Source organism: Dasypus novemcinctus, chromosome X (genome assembly GCF_030445035.2).
Source record: "Dasypus novemcinctus isolate mDasNov1 chromosome X, mDasNov1.1.hap2, whole genome shotgun sequence".
NCBI classification, from domain to species: domain Eukaryota; kingdom Metazoa; phylum Chordata; class Mammalia; order Cingulata; family Dasypodidae; genus Dasypus; species Dasypus novemcinctus.
In genome coordinates, this window is record NC_080704.1 from 107,263,156 (window position 1) to 107,282,079 (window position 18,924).

An 18,924-nucleotide genomic window follows, 5' to 3' on the forward strand; every position below is an offset into this window, starting at 1 on the left:
AATTCTATTTGGCATGTTCAGATTCCAGGACCATCTGGAATTAATTTTTCATGTAATCCATTCCACTATAGTTGCTTAGAAATACTCTAGAACCCAAGGTCAAGACCCTTGAGTCACTTAAAGAAACAGATTCAAGAATCTAAATTCTTCTTCCTTAGCTGTACCTTAATTTGCAGGATATTTGGAGCAAGTGCACACTTTTTGTTTTGGTTTGTAAATAAGGTACCTCTTGCTGCATAGCAAACCACTCTAAAACTCAGTAGCTTAAAACAACAGCCATTTAATTTGCTCATTATTTTGTGGATCAGGAATTTGAGATGGGCTCATCTGATTGGTTCTTCTATTGGTCTTGCCTCAGGTTACTCATGTTACTGAGGTCCCATGGCAGATCAGCGGGGTGGTTGATTTGCCTATAGCTAAGGTTGCCAGATTTAGCAAACTAAAAAACAAAAAGGCCCAGCTAAATTTGAATTATAGATAAACAACTAATAATTCTTTAGTGTAAGTAAGTTTTATGTACTATTTGGGGTGTACTAATATTAAAAATATATTTGCTGTTCATTTGAAATTAAAATTTAACTTAGAGTCCTGTATTTTATCTGGCAACCATTTCTAGAGGTCTTCACCAAGAGCAGATTGTCTCTGTTTTACATGGTCTCACCCACCAGCAGGCTAGCTTGGCTTACACCCACGGTGGTTTCAGAGCAGGAAGAGTGCAAATACCACTGAAAAAGCACTGTTGAAACATCTTATTGGGTCATGTTTGCTAATGTTCAGCTGGCCAAAGCAAATCACATGACGAGACCCAAAGTCAGTGTGGAAGGGAACCATACAAGAGAATGGATACAAGGAGGCATTGTTCATTGGGATCATTACTGTAATATCTGACTAAACTTTCTTCTATTTGTTTTCCTTGCCATATACTCAAGTTTTTCTAACTCCTCAATTCATTTTACCAAGTCTACTTTCATTCATGAGTTCACTCAATACCCCAAACCTGTCGTCCTACCCATTTTGGTCTTGCCAAGCAGGGTCTGCTCCTTGGCTGTCATCATTAAAAAAATATTTTTAAATTTGTATTTTTTTAAAGATACATAGATCACAGAAAATGTTACATTAAAAATATAAGAGGTTCCCTTATACCCCACTCCCCACCCCACCCTCCACTTCTTCCCACATCAGCAACCACTTTCATCAGTGTGGCACATTCATTGCATTTGATGAATACATTTTGGAACATTGCTACACTGCATGGATTATAGTTTACTTTGTAGTTTACACTCTGCTCCGGTCCATTTGGTGGGTTATGGCAGGATATAAATGTCCTACATCTGTCCCTGTAATATCGTAAAATTAACCTTTACCATTTTCCCAAATTAGAATCCCTTTTTTTTCCTGGACTTCATATCTTCCTTTGACTTCATTATTACTTTATTTTCTTGGAATCCATGTTCAAATAACTCCCTAAGAAAGGGCCTGCAGGAGGTAATATTTATGAATACTTTTTTTTGTAGAAAGAGAGTGTGGTGGTTTGAAGCAGTATGTACCCTAGAAACACATATTCTTAAATTTAATCCATTCCTGTGGGTGTGAACCCATTGGAAGTAGGACCTTTTGATGAGGCTACTTCAGTTAAGGTGTACCCCACTTTAATGAGGATGGGTCTTAATCTTTTTATTGGCATCCATTATAAAAGGATGAAATTCAGAGAGAGAGAAAGCCACAGGAAGTAAGAGGCTGAAATCAATGAAACCTGGAAGAAAAGCTAGAGACAGGAGACACTGCCATATGCCTTGCCATGTAACAGAGGAGCCAAGAATTGCGAGCACCCATCTCAAGAATGTCACAGTCTTTGGGGAGAAAATATCACCTTAATGATACTTTGATTTGGACTCTTTTAGCCTCAAAATGGTAGGCTCAAAAATTCATACTGTTTAAGCCAATACGTTTCATGGTCTTTGCTTGAACAGCCTAGATAAGTAAAGTAGATTTTGGTACTGGGGGTGAGGTGCTGCTATTGCAAAAGCAAAAAAATATGTGGAAATGGCTTTGGAATTATGTAATTGTTAGAGGCTGGAAGAATTGTGAAACACTTGATAGAAAAGGCCTAGATTGCTTTGAAGAGCATTAGAAATATTGATGCTAAAGGTAATTCCAGATTAAGTGCTGATTTCTCATCTGCAACCATGCAGGCAAGAAGGCAGTGGTATGACATAGTCAAGGTACTAAAAGAAAAAAATTTCCAACCAAGAATACTCTATCCTGCAAAGTTAGCATTCAAAAATGATGGAGAGTTCAAAATATTCATAGATAAACAGAAACTAAGAGAGTAGGCCAACAAGAATCCTGCCCTTCAAGAAACACTAAGGAGAGTTCTGCAGGAAGAAGAAAAAAACAAGAGAGACAGAGTTGGAGGAGAGTGTAAGAGTAACTAAAGAAACTAAAACAGAAAAAGAAAATCAAACAAAATACGACAAACACAAATCCAAAGAAAATATGGCTAATATAAGTAATTCCTTGAAAGTAATAACACTGAATGTCAATGGATTAAGCTCACCTGTGAAGAGACTTGGACTGGAAGACTGGATAAGGGAATAAGACTCATCTATATGCTGTCTACAAGAAACACATCTTAGACCCAGGTATTCTAGGAGGTTGAAAGTGAATGACTGGAACACAATCTTACAAGCAAACAATAACCAAAAAAATGGGCAGGAATAACTATATTAATATCAGACAAAATACACTTTAAATGCAAAACAATTGTGAGAGACAAAGATGAACACTACATATTAGTGAAAGTGATAATCTTTCAAGAAGAAAGAACAATCATAAACATTTATGTTCCTAACCAGGGTGCCTCCCAATACGTCAGGCAAACACTGGAAAAACTAAGTGAAGGAATAGATGCTTCTACAATTATAGTGGGGGACTTTAATATACCACTATCAACTTTGGACAGAACATCTCAAAAGAGAATCAATAAAGAAACAAAGACTTTGAACAATATATAAGAGGAGCTGGAACTAATCGACATATACAGAACATTATACCCAAATACAGCAGGATAGACATTCTTTTCAAGTGCACATGGATCATTCTCCAAGATAGACCACATGCTAGGCCATAAAGAAAGTCTCAATGAATTCAGAAAGATTGAAGTCATACAAAATAATTACTCTGACCACAGTGGAATGAAACTGGAAATATGCAAGGGCCAGAGACCCAGATTTGGCACCAAGATTTGGAAGTTAAACAACACACTCTTAGAAAAACAGTTGGTCAAGGAGGAAATCTAAACAGAAATCAATAAATACCTTGAAATTTATGAAAATGATAACACAACATATCCAAACTTATGGAAAGCAGCAAAAGCAGTATTGACGGGGAAATTTATAGTCATAAATTCATACATTAAAAAAGAAGAAAGAGCTAAAACTGAAGAACTAACTGCACAATTGGAGGAATTAGTTAAAAAACAACAAACTAAAGTCAAAGGAAGAAGAAATAAAGAAATAACAAAGATCAGAGCAGAACTAAATGAAATAGAAAATAAGAAAGCACTTGAAAAAATAAAAAAAACAAGAGCTGATTCTTTGAGAAGATCAATAAAATTGACAAACCCTTAGCTAGACTAACAAAGAAAAAAAGAGAGAAGAAGCAAATACACAAAATGAGAAATGAGAAAGGAGATATCACCACTAACCCCACAGAAATAAAGACTATCATAAGAGGATACTTTGAAAAACTATATTCTAACAAGAAGGACAATTTAGAGGAAAGGGAAAAATTCCTAGAAACACATAAGCAGCCTACATTGACAAAAGAGGAAATTGATGATCTCAACAAACCAATCAAAAGGAAAGAGATAGAATCAGTCATTAAACACCTCCCAACTAAGAAGAGCCCTGGGCTACACGGCTTCACAGGAGAATTCTACCAAACATTTGGAAGGAACTAACACCAATCTTGCTTAAACTCTTCCAAAAAATCAAAACAGAAGGAACATTGCCTAATTCATTCTATGATGCCAACATTACTCTAGTACCCATGCCAAAGACACCACATAAAGGAAAATTACAGAACAATTTCTCTAATGAACTTAGATGCAAAAATCCTAAACAAAATACTTGCTAATCATATTCAACAACACATTAAACAAATTATACACCATCACCAAGTGGGATTCATCCCTGGTATGCAAGGAAGTTTCAACATAAGAAAATCAATTAATGTAATACACCATATGAAGAGATTGAAGGAAAAAATCACATGATTATATCTATAGATGCAGAAAAAGCATTTGACAAATTACAGCACCCTTTCTTGATAAAAATACTGCAAAAAATGAGAATGGAAGGAAACTTTCTGAATACAGGAAAGAGTATATATGAAAAACCCACAGCTAACATCATTTACAATGGTGAAATCCTAAAATCTCTCCCTCTAAGATCAGGAACAAGACAAGGATGCACACTATCATCCCTTCTATTTAACATAGACTTAGAAGTACTTGCTCAAGCACTGAGGCAAGAACCAGACATAAAATGCATTCAAATTGGAAAGGAAGAAGTCAAAATTTCACTATTTGCAGATTATATGATCCTATACATAGAAAACCCTGAGAAGTCTACAACAAAGATTCTAGAACTTATAAATGAGTTCAGTAAAGTAGCAGGTTACAAGATCAATATGCAAAAATCAGTAGAATTTCTATACACCAATAATGTGCAATCTGAGGAGAAAATCAGGAATCAAATACCATTTACAATATAAATTAAAAAATCAAATACTTAGGAACAAATTTAGCTAAAAATGTAAAAGACTTATACAAAGAAAACTACACAACACTGTTCAAGGAAATCAGAGAAGAACTAAATAAATGGAAGATTATTCCCTGTCCATGGATAAGAAGACTAAATATTATTAAGATGTCTATTCTACCTAAACTGATCTACAGATTCAATGCAATCCCAGTAAAAATTAACACAGCATTCTTTAATTAACTACAGACACTAACTATGAAATTCATTTGGAAAGGAAAGAGGCTCCAAGTTGCCAAATACATATTGAAAAAGAAAATTGAAATCGGAGGAAGCACATTACCTGATTTCAATACATACCACAAAGCTACAGTAGTGAAACCAGCATGGTATTGGCACAAGGATGAACACACTGACCAATGGAACCAAATTGAGAATTCTGATATACTTCCTCATATATACAGCCATATGGTATTTGACAAGGACACCAAAACCTCTCAACTGGGAGATAATGGCCTCTTCAACAAATGGTGCCTGGAGAACTGGATATTCATATGTAAAAGAATGAAAGAGGATTACCAACTCACACCTTACACAAAAATCAACTCAAGATGCATCAAAGACCTAAATATAAGAGCCAAGATCATAAAGACCTTGGAAAACAATGTAGGGAAACATCTACAGGAACTTGTAATAGGAAACGACTTCATAACTTCACACCAAAAGCACGAGCAGCAAAATAACAAATAGATAAATGGGACTTCCTCAAAATTAAAGCCTTCTGCACCTCAAAGACATTTGTCAAGAAAGTGAAAAGAGAGCCTACACAATGGGAGAAAATATTTGGTAACCATATATCTGGTAGGAGACATATCTTGCATATATAAAGAACTCCTATATCTCGAAAATAAAAAGACAAAAGCCCATTAAATAATGGGAAAAAGATTTGAACAGACACCTCTCTGAAGAAGATAGACAAATGGCTAAAATCACATGAAAGAATGCTGAAAATCACTAGCTATTTGGGAAATGCAAATCAAAACAACAATGAGATACCATCATACTCCCATAAGACTGGCAGCTATAAAAAAATCAGAAGACTACAATTGTTGGAGAGGATGTGGAGGAATGGGAACACTTACCCACTGCTGGTGGAAATGCAGAAGGATCCAGCCATTCTGGAGGACAGTTTGGCACTTTCTCAAACAACTAGCTATAGATCTGCCATATGACCCAGCAATTCCACTGCTGGGTGTATACCGAGTAGAACTGAAAACAAGGACACAAACCGATATATGCACACCAATGTTCATAGCAGCACTATTCACTATTGCTAAAAGTTGGAATCAACCCAAATGCCCATCATCAGATGAATGGACAAACAAAATTTGGTAAATACATGCTATGGAATACTACTAAGGTATAAGAAGCAATACAGTACAAAATACATGTGATAACATGGATCAATCTGGAGAACCTTATGTTGAGTGAAGCAACCCAGGCATGGAAGGAAAAATACTACATGACCTCTCTGATATGAAATAAGTAAACCAACCTGTCTCAGAGAGCTAGAGACCAGATGATAAACTTAAAGGAAGTTGGGGGATAGAGGAAGGGTGCAACCTGACACCTACATGGATGAAATCTATGATAAGCTAGAGGTAAGTATTTGTACAGGCAAGGGATAAAAAGGGGGCATAGGGATTCTTTTGGGTGTGGTGTTGTGGGCTTGAGGGGGGCTAGGGATGGGAAGATGGGTCAGTTGGCCAAAGAAACAGGGGGAGAGTGAAGGGAACATTTGAACATAGGAGATTGTCAGGTATGTGGTTGAAATAATAATATAGAGAAAACTCTTTAGAAAATATAATACAGACGGTCTTTAGAAAATATAATACAGATGGGGCATCTGACACAGGGCAAGCTTCAAGGGAGTATGTGAGTGCTCATTTTGTCATAGTGTGTTATATCATTGGGTGGAGACCCACACAATGAGAGTGAGGGTATACCTACATCCTGGGGAGGACTGATGTTCTCAAATAGAGGTAATTTATCTCTCGAGAGAATTGGTGGCTCCCAATGGATTAGTATGTGAAGGCCTCAACATTTTTGCAAGTATCTCTGAATATGGTCCTTCAAGTAATGAAGATTGATTGTCGTGGTGAGCCCTGAGGGGAGGGGGAAAGAGGTGTTGAATAGATGGAATCACTATAACTGTGGGGTAATAGAAGTATTCCACAAGATCATGCAATGATGGATATAAGACATGTTAAATTGCACCAAAAACGTATAAAAGTCTATAGGCTAAAATGCAAACCATAATGTAAAACATAAGATAACTAAAAATTTAGAAAATTGTATAGTCTAAAATATAAACCATAATGTAAACTCAAATAGAAACATATTTGAAAGCTATTGTTTCAATACCTGTACATCAGCTGCAGCAAATGTAATATGAACATGTAAAATATCATTGCTGGGAAAGGGACAAAGGGTTTGATGTTGGATATGTGGGAGTACCATATATTGTATATGTGAATTACTGTGATATAAAACTTATGTGAAGACAAACTTAATAATTAGAAAAAAAAGAGAAAGAATGTAGACACTGGGGAAGAAATGGAAGAAATTGCCTTGCCACTGTACATACAGGGCAACACCTATAGCAGTGATGAAAGGCAAAATGTCAAAAACAAAGCTTTTTCATTTTTTCATTTTTTGATACCCCAATTTATTTTTCCTTTATTTAGTTTTTATAAATTGCTATGTATTCTATATCTAACCTTTAAACCCATCACTACATTCCATTTTACTATTAATGGAACCTGGCCATATATTAGGGTTCCTTTTTAAAGAAGATTTGGACCACAGAGGTTCAACCATGGCAGGGGAGGAACACTGGTGTGGGGTGTTATTGATAGGGGGCACATGGTTGGGAGGGAGTTCTCCAGGGCATGTATACAGGGTACATAAAAATGTTTGGATATTTTCATAGTGGTTCCGTTAAAAATGACAATTTAGGGAGTGCTGAGTTCCTAGCCAGGGGAGCTCTATCACATTCCCCAATGAAACAGCAACAATCCCCCAAGTGCAATGGCAAAGACCAATAAAGATGGATGGTCCAACAATGAGCCCTTGATACTGATAGCTACAATTATGAGACTGTGTGCCTGAAATATGAACTAGGCCTAGAGCAGCAGAGTACCTAAGAGTTACCTCCTGAGAGCCTCTGTGTCGCTCAAATGTGGCCACTCTCTAAGCGAAACTCAGCATGTAAATGAATTACTTCCCCCTCAGCATGGCACATGACCCCAGGTGTGAGCCTCCCTGGCACTGAGGGATTTCTACCAAGCACCAGCTGATGATGTAACTAGAAAAAGACCTTGAATAAAAGGGTCAACTCAGACCAGCAGAACATCTCAGCCTACAAGTAATATCAGATGTTAAAAAATGCTTTTTGACCTTGGATAAAAGGGGGAAATGGAAAGGACAAATGAGTTTACACGGCTATGAGTCTCCAGAAAAGAGTCGGGTGGTCATCAGAGCGGTAATGCTTACGCATGCCTCAGCAGGGTTCCAGAGGCAACCAAAGTAGATAGAAACCAAGGTACTGGTTCTCCTGAGGGCTATGGAGACCCACAGGTTCTACAGTCATGGCAGATGGCTCTGGAGTTCAGTGCCATGTCAGTTGACCCTACTTTGGGGTTTGTGTTCTTGAGTGTGATGGGGTTGGACTCAGATGTGACCTTTCTACACATGCCTCTTCAGTTACTTTTACTGGACCTGTGGTTGGTGCTGGGGTTGTTGTATCCTCAGGAGACCTGAATCTCTGGACTGTCCATGTGACAGCCAGGCCCTGAGCCTCAACAGCTGCAACTCCTACCCTCTGGTTTATTGGAATTTCCCTGGCCAACTAACAGCAAGGTGAAGAGGGTCAACCACCACACCAGGGAGCTAAGAGTGCCCGCAACTGCAGGCAGGAGAATTGCATTCATTATCCATGAGGAGTCTAGGCCCCCACTTGATGTGTGGGGGGACTGGACTTAGTCTTCCCAAGGTCCACAGGTTGGTGGATTGGAGTGGACTTACTGGTGTTCTGCTGGGGAAATGTGATTAGTAAGGGAAGAAATTGTGGTATTGATGTGGAGAGAGTGGCCACGGTATCTGCTGATGGTAGCTAGAAGGAAGAGGAGATATAGTGTGGGTGCATTTTCGGGGTTTGGAGTTGTCCTGGGTGGTGCTGTGGTGATGGATGCTGGACGTTGTGTGTCCTGCTGTGGCCCACTGGGTGGAATGGGGTAGAGTGTGTACTACATTGTGGACCGCTGTCCATGTGGTGCAGCGGTGCTCCAGGATGTGTTCACCAGGTGGTGTGTGTGCCGCGATGATGGAGGAGGTTGTTGATGTAGAGGGGTGGGGTGGGGGTGGGTGGGGGTATATGTATCCTCGTATTTTTTGAATGTAACATTTGAGAGAATATAAAGAAGAAAAAAAAGGTAAATCCAATGATGTCTTCAAAAGAGATGATGAATGTGTTATTGGAAACTGAATGAAAGGTGATCCTTGTTTTAAAGTGGCAGAGAACTTGATAAAATTGTATTCTGTTGTGGGATGAAAAGCAGAATTTGAGAATGATGAACTTGGATATTTAGCTGAAGAGATTTCCAACCTAAATTTGGAAAGTGCAGCATGGTCTTTCCTTGCAGATTACAGTAAAATCTGAGAAGATAGGAATAAAGTGAGAACTGAACTCTTGAACATAAAGAAACCAGAAATTGATAGTTTGAGACAGATGCTGGACACTATATATCCTACCATAACCCACTGAATGGACTGTAGGAGAGTGTAAACTACAATGTAAACAATAATACATGCGGTACAGCAGTGCTCCAAAATGTATTCAACAAATGCAATGAATGTGCTACAATGATGAAAGTGTTTGTTTTATTTTGTTTGGTGTATAATACTCTATTATTATTTCTTCTACTTGTAATTTATTTTTTTCCTTCTTTATTTTTTTAAATGTTACGTTAAAAAAATATGAGGACCCCATATACCCTCCGCTCCCTTTACCCCACTCCTCCCACATCGACAACCTCTTTCACCATTGTGGCACAATCATTGCATTTGGTGAATACATTTTGGAGCACTGCTGCACCACATGGATAGTGGTTTATATTGTAGTTTATACTCTCCCCCAGTCCATGGGCCATGGCAGGACGTACAATGTCCAGCATCTGTCCCTGAAGTACCACCCAGGACAACTCCAAGTCCTGAAAATGTCCCTACATCATATCTCTTCTTTCCTCTACCTACCCTCAGCAGCTACTGTGGCCACTTTCTCCACATCAATGCTACAATTAAAGAGTTTGTTGATGTAGGAGGAGTGTGGGGTATAAGGGAACCTCTTAAATATATATATTTTTTAAAGATTTATTTATTTATTTATTTATTTATTTATCTCTCCTCCCCCGCCCCCCACCCTGGTTGTCTGTTCTCTGTGTCTATTTGCTGCATCTTCTTTGTCCACTTCTGTTGTTGTCAGGGGCACGGGAAACTGTGTTTCTTTTTGTTGTGTCATCTTGTTGCATCAGTTCTCCGTGTGGGCGGTACCATTCCTGGGCAGGCTGCACTTTCTTTCGTGCTGGGCGGCTCTCCTTACAGGCGCACTCCTTGCGTGTGGGGCTCCCCTATGCGGGGGACACCCCTGCGTGGCACAGCACTCCTTGCGTGCATCAGCACTGCGCATGGGCCAGCTCCACACGGGTCAAGGAGGCCCGGGGTTTGAACCGCGTACCTCCCATGTGGTAGATGGACGCCCTAACCACTGGGCCAAGTCCGCCGCCTATATTATTTAATGTAACAGTTTTTGTGATCTATGTATCCTTAAAAAAAGACAACACAAATTTCTAAACAAAAAAAAAAAGGAAGGAACGAAAATTCTGAGCTTCTAGAAAGCAAATCTCAAAGACTTGTGCCCCATGTGAAGGAACCACTTGGTCATTTCAGCCATTTAGGGGAAATTATGGTTAGAAATACAGTTATCCAGGAAAGGTCTTTTGTCTGATAGTTTGAACCCTTATATACTACATACAAATCTGACAATTTTTCTGCATAATTTTTATTAATGAAACCATTGCCAATTTGCACTAAAAGGAACAGAGAAGAGACAAATTGAAGGAAAATCACCTCAAGGGCATCTTCTCTGACCAAGAGAGTGGGCCATCCCATGTGTATGGAAGGGTGAGTCTGCTATGGTGCTTGGAGAGGGTGGGCTTTCCTTCCCATTGTCCAAGAAGACTTCTGCCACTCCAGTGTTCTGAGAGGGTGGAGCCTGTGCCCCATTTTTTAATTTATTGAAGTGTATCACTCATACATAAACAATAAGTGTACAATAACAGTTGTGAACTTACAATATGAACATATATAACATCATACATGACTCTCGCACCTCACCCTACCACTAATACCTTGCATTGTTGTTAAACTTTTTAAACTAATTTTTAAAGAACATTGTCAAAATATTACTACTAACCAAAGTATTTTCCCCTAACCCCCTATTATTGTTATTATCTTTATATCATTTATATATGAACATACATAAACAATAAGTGTATAGTAAAATTTGTGAACTTACAAAGCAAACATGCATAGCATCATACATGGGTCCCATACATCAACCCTCCACCAACACCTTGCATTGTCGTGAGATGTTTGTTAAAGATTATAAAAGAATATTGTCAAAATCTTACTACTAATTATAGTCCTTATCTTATATTTGGTGTATTTTTACCCCAACACACCCTATTATTATTTTACAAAGAGCTTGGCCATCATCCTGATGCTTGGAGAGGATAGAGCCTTTACCCAGTGTTGGAGGAAAGCAAGGCCACTGGACAAGAATTCGGAAGGGCTACTGCTTCATCAGACCTGAGGAGAACTTTCCATAGATGACTCTCAGAATTTGAAAACTAATGGAATATGCCTTGCTAGGTTTCGGAATTGTTTGTGACCTATGACCCTTGTTTTCCTTCCAATTTCTCCCATTTGGAATGGAAATGTTTATCCTATGCTGGTCTGTCCTTTTTATATTGGAAGCACATAAATTATTCTCTATATTTCACAGGTCCACAGCTGGAGGAGGATTGTGCCCCAGGAAAGACTATACCCATAACTGATTATAATGAGACTTTTTACTATGTTTTGTTTCCAAAATGACTTAAGGATGGAGGAATAAAATATGGATTAGAGTGGACTTACTATTATTCTACTATAGAATTATTGTGACACAGCAGTGGAAGAAACTGTATCACAGATGTAGAGACAGTGGCCACAGGAGTTGCTGAGGGCAGGGAGAAGGAAGAAGAGGCTTGATGTGGGGACATTTTCAGGAACTTGGAGTTGTTCTGAATGATATATTGCAGGGACAGATGCAGGATATATAATGTCCTGCATTATATTCCATAATCCACTGAATGTACTGGGGGAGAATGTAAACTATAATTTAAACTATATCCATGTGGAGTAGCAGTGCTTCAAAATGTATTTATCAAATGCAATGAATATGTCACATTGATGAAAGAACTTGGTGATGTGGGAGGAGTGGGGGTGTGTGTGGAGTGGGGGTATATGGGATCCTCTTATATTTTTTAAGGTAACATTTTCTATGATCTATGTATCTTTAAAAAACTGTTTAAAAAAAGAGTGAAAAAAATGACTTAAGGATTTTGGGATATTGTGATGGAATTAATGTATTGTATAAGCAGAAATAACATATCTTTTTGGAGTCCAGAGGGTAGAGTGTGGTGGTTTGAGGTTTGTATGTACCCCAGAAAAACATATTCTTATATTAAATTATGGGAGCCAACCCATTGTAAGTAGGACCTTTTGATGAAGTTATTTCAGTTAAGGTATGGTCCACATAAATCAGAATGGGACTTAATCCTATAATTGGAATCCTTTATAACAGAATGAAATTCAGACACACAGAGAGAAATCAACAGTAAGTAAGAAGCTGAAATGAATGAAACCCAGAAGAAAAGGGAGAGATCAAGAGACACCAATACATGCTTTGTCATGTGACAGAGGAACCAAAAATCACTGGCAGCCAGCCCCAGAATGCCACAGTCGTCAGGGAGAAAGCATTTTTTGGATGATGTCTTGGTTTGGACTTTCTTTTGGCCTCAAAACAGTAAGCCAATAAATTCTCATTGTTTAAGCCAAACTATTTCATGGTATTTGCTTGAGCAGCCTAAGAAACTAAAACAGAGACATTTAGCACCCAGTGTATTTCATCAGGGGCAGTAAGAAAGGTAAAGGTGCCCGTATTAGGACAGTGGCAGAGGGTCAACTGAGGTGGCAGAACCTTCCATGGGTGGGAGCCCTGTGGTGATCTTTCTTCTCGATTAGACTCTGTCACAGCTCTCTTTGGCCACTGCTCCCTTATGTCTGTCCTCATTCTGCTTGGTAACATGGCCCAGACTTTGATTTCCCTGGGCTATGCTTGATACAGCAGGCCAAGGGCTGAACGAACCTCCTCCCTCCTAAGTTATGGCACACCAGGACTGGTCTGACCCTCTTCACGCCTCTGCCCATCCCTACAGTGCTTTTACCTCCTCAAAAGCCCACCATGGCAGATGAGCTAAAGTGTGTATATTTTCTTCATCTATTTTAAATAAAAAGAAAAATGAACAAAAAAATGATCTCTTGAGAAATCAGAGTGCCTAAAGCAATAGCAACACAAGCATCAACGTTTAAGCTGCATGTTACAAAGCATTGTGGTACTGGAGACTAGTACCGCAACCTTTGAGGCTCATGTTTGTGGTTTCCCAGTTCCTGAGGTGAGCTGGTTTAGGGATAGCAAGATTTCCACTTCCACCCTGCCCAGCATGCAGATCTCCTTGAGTGATGGGTACATTAAATTGATGATCCCTGTTGTGATGAAATCCAAGAGTAGACCATACTCCCTGAGAGCCACTAATGAATATGGACAAGTGAAAAACACTGCTAAGCTTCTCATGACAGCAGAAATAGCACCACCCAGCTTCATTCAAGATACAAGGAAGCCAAGTGTGACCCCAAGTGAAAGTGTCCAGAATCCCTACCACTGTGGTGAAGTTCCACTGAAACAGAGCCAATATCCAGAACTCCCTTGATTTCCAAACTTGACACTAAGGCTATTTCTACAGCTTACTGATTGAGAAAGCATACCCAAAAACTCCTGGACCTATTCAGTAAACGACATCAATAGTGTTGGAAGAGCAATTTCAACTGCAGAATTGCTGATTCAAGATGCAGAAGTAGTATCTGCTAAAAAGACAATGTTACTTGTTTTTTTTTGTTTGTTTTTTTTTTTAAAGATTTATTTATTTATTTTAATTTCTCCCCCTCCCCCGGTTGTCTGTTCTCGGTGTCTGTTTGCTGCGTCTTGTTTCTTTGTCTGCTTCTGTTGTCGTCAGCGACACGGGAAATGTGGGCGGCCCCATTCCTGGGCAGGCTGCATTTTCTTTTCACGCTGGGCGGCTCTCCTCACGGGCGCACTCCTTGCGCGGGGGGCTCCCCTACGCGGGGGACACCCTTGCGTGGCACGGCACTCCTTGCGCGCATCAGCACTGCCTGCGCATGGGCCAGCTCCACATGGGTCAAGGAGGCCCGGGGTTTGAACCGCGGACCTCCCATGTGGTAGACGGACGCCCTAACCACTGGGCCAAGTCCGTTTCCCAATGTTACTTGTTTTGATTGCTTAGATATCAGACACAAGACAAACCTAAATTGAAAAGAAGATTGAAATACACTTAGATGCCAGATCAATTGCAACAGTTGAGATGGTTGTTGATAGTGCCACTAAGCAACAGCTGCCACATGAAACGCCTCCCAGGATACCTTCTAAGCTAAAGTCGCCAATACCACAGTCCATTGCTACCAAAGAATAATTGGTTTGACAACTCCCATCACCGAGATGATGCTCCCATCCCAGCTCAGAAATGTGTGGGTACCTACCCCATCTCTAGTTAAGTCCAGTGTCTCCATCTGGGAGCATCTCCATCTCCACTATCAGATCTGTTAAATGTCCACTACTCATGCATAAAAGTCAGACACCCACCATGGCCACAGGCCCTTAAGTGCCTCCCCGTTGGAAGCAAGAGGACTACATGGCCTCATCTGAGGCTAAGATGAAAGAAACCCTAGTGACAAGGTCCAATCAGATCAGGACAGAAAAGAACAATTGACCATCAGTGGGAATGATGGTACTGCCACCAGTGTGTCAGCCAGTGTTACCTTTGCAGCAAAGGCTGTAGTGACTGGTGTTAAGGAGGTACCATCAGAACTGTTGGTTTTTTTCCTCATTGCACATTCTGGTTTCACCTACTGAAATCCTGAATGAAACTCAGTTTGTAAAGTTTGAAGGGGCGGTGCATAGACATCAAAGACTAAATTTGGCTCATGCTTCGTAAAATTATTTTTAATTGAAACAAAGGCTCCTATCTGTGAACTTTTTGTAAAATATAGTTTTTAAAGATGAATACATTTCGCTTGGCAAAGATAAGTACTTAATGCATGTGTATATTTTACTGTCATTAGTTCAGTTTCCATTATGCTTTCATATTTTCTACCAGGTATTTCATTTAAAAAAGGGGGAATTGTACTTAGTCATTTCCAATCGAGGTCAAACAAGAAACTGACTAAAGTGTAGCTTTTGCATCAGTAAACAAACAAGCAAACAAACAAAACATTTTTTTCTCACCACATTGATTGTTTAGGGATAGACTATTAGAGAAAAGCATATTCTCTAAGAATTTGAAGGCATTTACACATTGACATTTAGCAGGCAGTATTAAGAATAAAAATTCTGATGCCAGCCTGATGCCAGTCTAATTTGTGGGTGACTTCCCTCCCCCAAACCCAGAAACTTTTTTATGGTCTCCTTTTAATCCTTAATACTCTGAGATTTCCTAAGTATATGTCTAAGTGAGAGTTTTTAAAATTGATTGTATTGGGCATAATGCGCCTTTCTTTTTAATTTAAAAAAGAGTAATACAGAGAAAAATATAATGAGGATACATATATACATCATCCATAATTAACAGCAAATGTTAACACTTTTTGTATTTGCTTATAACCCTTATTAATAGATAAAACTAAACTGTATATGCTGTTGCAGTCACATTTTCTTCCAACCCTCCCCAGAGGCAAGCAATACTGCAAAATTGATGCTCATCATTCAGTACTCATTTTTAATTTTGCTACAAATATATGTATACAAATGCAGTGCTCCAAAATGTAGTCACCAGGTGCAGTGAATTTGCCACGATGATGGAAGAGGTTGTTGATGTGGGAGGAGTGGGGTGGGGGGCTGGGAGGTATATGGGGACCTCATATTTTTTGAATGTAACATTTAAAAGAAAATAAAAAGAAAAAATTTTAAAAAATTGTATAAACTGTATGATATAGTATCTTTCTATAAAGCACTTATTTCACTCAACGTTAGATTTCTGAAAATTGTCTACAATGACATAAGGAGAGCCAGCTCACTCAGTTTTACAGATTTATAAATTCCATTATAAAAATATTTGACATATTGTTTATTCAGAAACCTACAGGAAAAATCAACCTTACTGCTGAAACATCGACCATTATAAAATCAGAAACAAGACAAGTGTATGCACTGCATCATCAATACTTTTGTTCTGGAGGTTCTCGACAGTGCAATGAGATAAGAAAAAAATGAGTTATAAAATATTGAATAGGAAGAGATAAAAGTGTCATAATTTGTGAATTATGTGTTTGTCTACATGAAAAGTTAGAGCAAGAAAAGAGGCAAAATATAAAATAATAAGAGTGCTCACCAAAAGAGCCTGATTGACAATTCTTACATCAATAACTTTTAAACATACTAGAAGGGGTGTTTTTTAATTAAATTTATTTTGAATGGAAAATATGTAAGTACAAAATTCAAAAGGCAAAAGAGATATAAAAAGAGAATTCAGTGTCTTATCAACCTTTGATACAGCAATATATAACCTAATATACCTTCCTGGAGGAAAACAGATGTTATTCGTTTCTTTGTGTAACATTTCAGAGATATTCTACAAATATATGATGTATAGTAGTATAAAGTGTTAAAGCATATGTAACACTTATAGTATTGTACAATACACTGTTCTGTAACTTGCTTTCTCTGGTATAAGATAGTAATTTGGGACAGGGAATAGTCTACTCCCCAATTTCTCATGATGTTAAAGTTGGCAAGGTAAGAATTTCTAAGTTTCTTGTGGGACAGAATATGGACAGGGCAGAGACCTGCTCATGAGTGCCAAAGCATCCCCCTCCACAAACAACACACTAAACACATGCTGGAGGCCACTGAGTAAGGTGAGGATCAGCAAGACAGACATACATAGTAAAAAGGAGTATGCCCCAGGAGGGTTTTGAACACGAGAAGCCACAAAGAGGCTGTCCAGGTGGTGCACAAGGATCCCAGAATGTGTCACACAGTAGCACGGCAATGGAATTCTCAATATTGTTGGTGCTAGGTTCATTGGTTATCCATTTGGGGAAAGAAAGTAAAGTTAGATCTCTAACTCCCACCTTGCAAACAGTAAATTCCAAATTGATCCATGAGATGAAATTTTAAATAGAAAGTACAGAAGGATTAAAAAGTTATATAAGAGACTGTTTTGTGATGTGGGGTTGGGGAAGGACTTCCTAAGCCATACACCAAGCCAAGAGGCCTTAAGGGAATGGACCTTCAGAGTGAAAAGTAGGCCATAAACAAATTGAAGAGGGAAGTGGCAAACCGTGAGATCTGTGCAGCATCTGCAGCAGACAAGGGGTTGGCTAATTCTCTGCAGGACTGTGGTGGACTCTAGTGCAGCACCCGGGTTCATCTTAGACCAGTCAGTAACCCCTAGAGAGGAGCAAGGAGCAAATACTCACCACAGCTGCCAAATTCTTAGCTGATCGGCGCTACCGTGTACAGATTGACTTGGCAAGGGCTGCGCCGGCCCATGGATGACACTTCAAAGTGAGAGAATTGTGGTTGAAATTGCTTTGTGAGCGGCTCATAGGGCCCCAGTGAGGATGGAGTGCTTGAAACTGGAAGCTCCATGTCTGCACTGTTGTGTGAAGTTATAGGGTGCGATGGGGGTGGGATGGGGTTGGGGTTGGGGTTAGGGTGGGGTGGGGGTGGCAGGCCGTGCCAAACCACGAAATCCCAGGAGAAGTAGCAGACTGGGGAGGGTCCTGGGAGTTAGGGTGCAAGCCAGTGCATGCAGGCACCAAATGTAAACATAATAATGAGATGAATAAGAAGCAAAAGCAAAACCTGGGCCCTTTCTGGGACCGGGAGAGCAGTCTGTGGTGGTATTTCCAGATTAAACAACAGACAGCCCAATAGTTTGGGGTGGCGCCATCAAGGCTGGCGCATCTCCCCACAGAATGCAACAAGCTCAGCTTGGGTGACCTTGGCAAGACATTTGCAATGGAGAAACACAGAGAGTACCTCTTTTTCTTTAAAAAATAAAGCATGCAATTATCCAAAGTGAACAATCAATGGTATTTGGTATAATCACGGTAGCTGTGCATTCATCACTTCAATCATTATTAGAGCATTTTCATTATTTAAATAATAATAATAAACAAAAACCGAGAAACAAACAAAATTCTTCACCTCTCAATCTCTCTGTTTCCCCTGCTGTACATAGCTGTTGTTTCTGGCTATTCTTGCACAATTATTTACTTGTTTATTAAGCAGTTTTATTGAGATATATTCACATACCATCTGATCTATCCAAAGTGTACAATCAATGGCATTTTTTTTTGACTGGTAAGAAGTCCTTTACTACAAAATTGTAAAATAAATAAAAAAATAGATTGAAAGAAACTGCAAATTTTAAAGAGAGATCAAGGCCAGGTTAAATTTAATATAGTCAATTATAAATAATAGCATAGCGACAAACATTTATAAATGTAAATAGTAATTAAAATATAATAGAAATAAAATAAACACTTCTTTTAATTGAGGAGGGCTGGAAAAGAGATATTTTTGGACACATCAATTTTCTTTAACCTTTTCTTATTCATTCCCTTTAATTAAAATAATCTTTCTGGATCAACAATGATTTAGCATGGCTATTGTTGAACAAGATTTTGAGTTCTTCTGCAT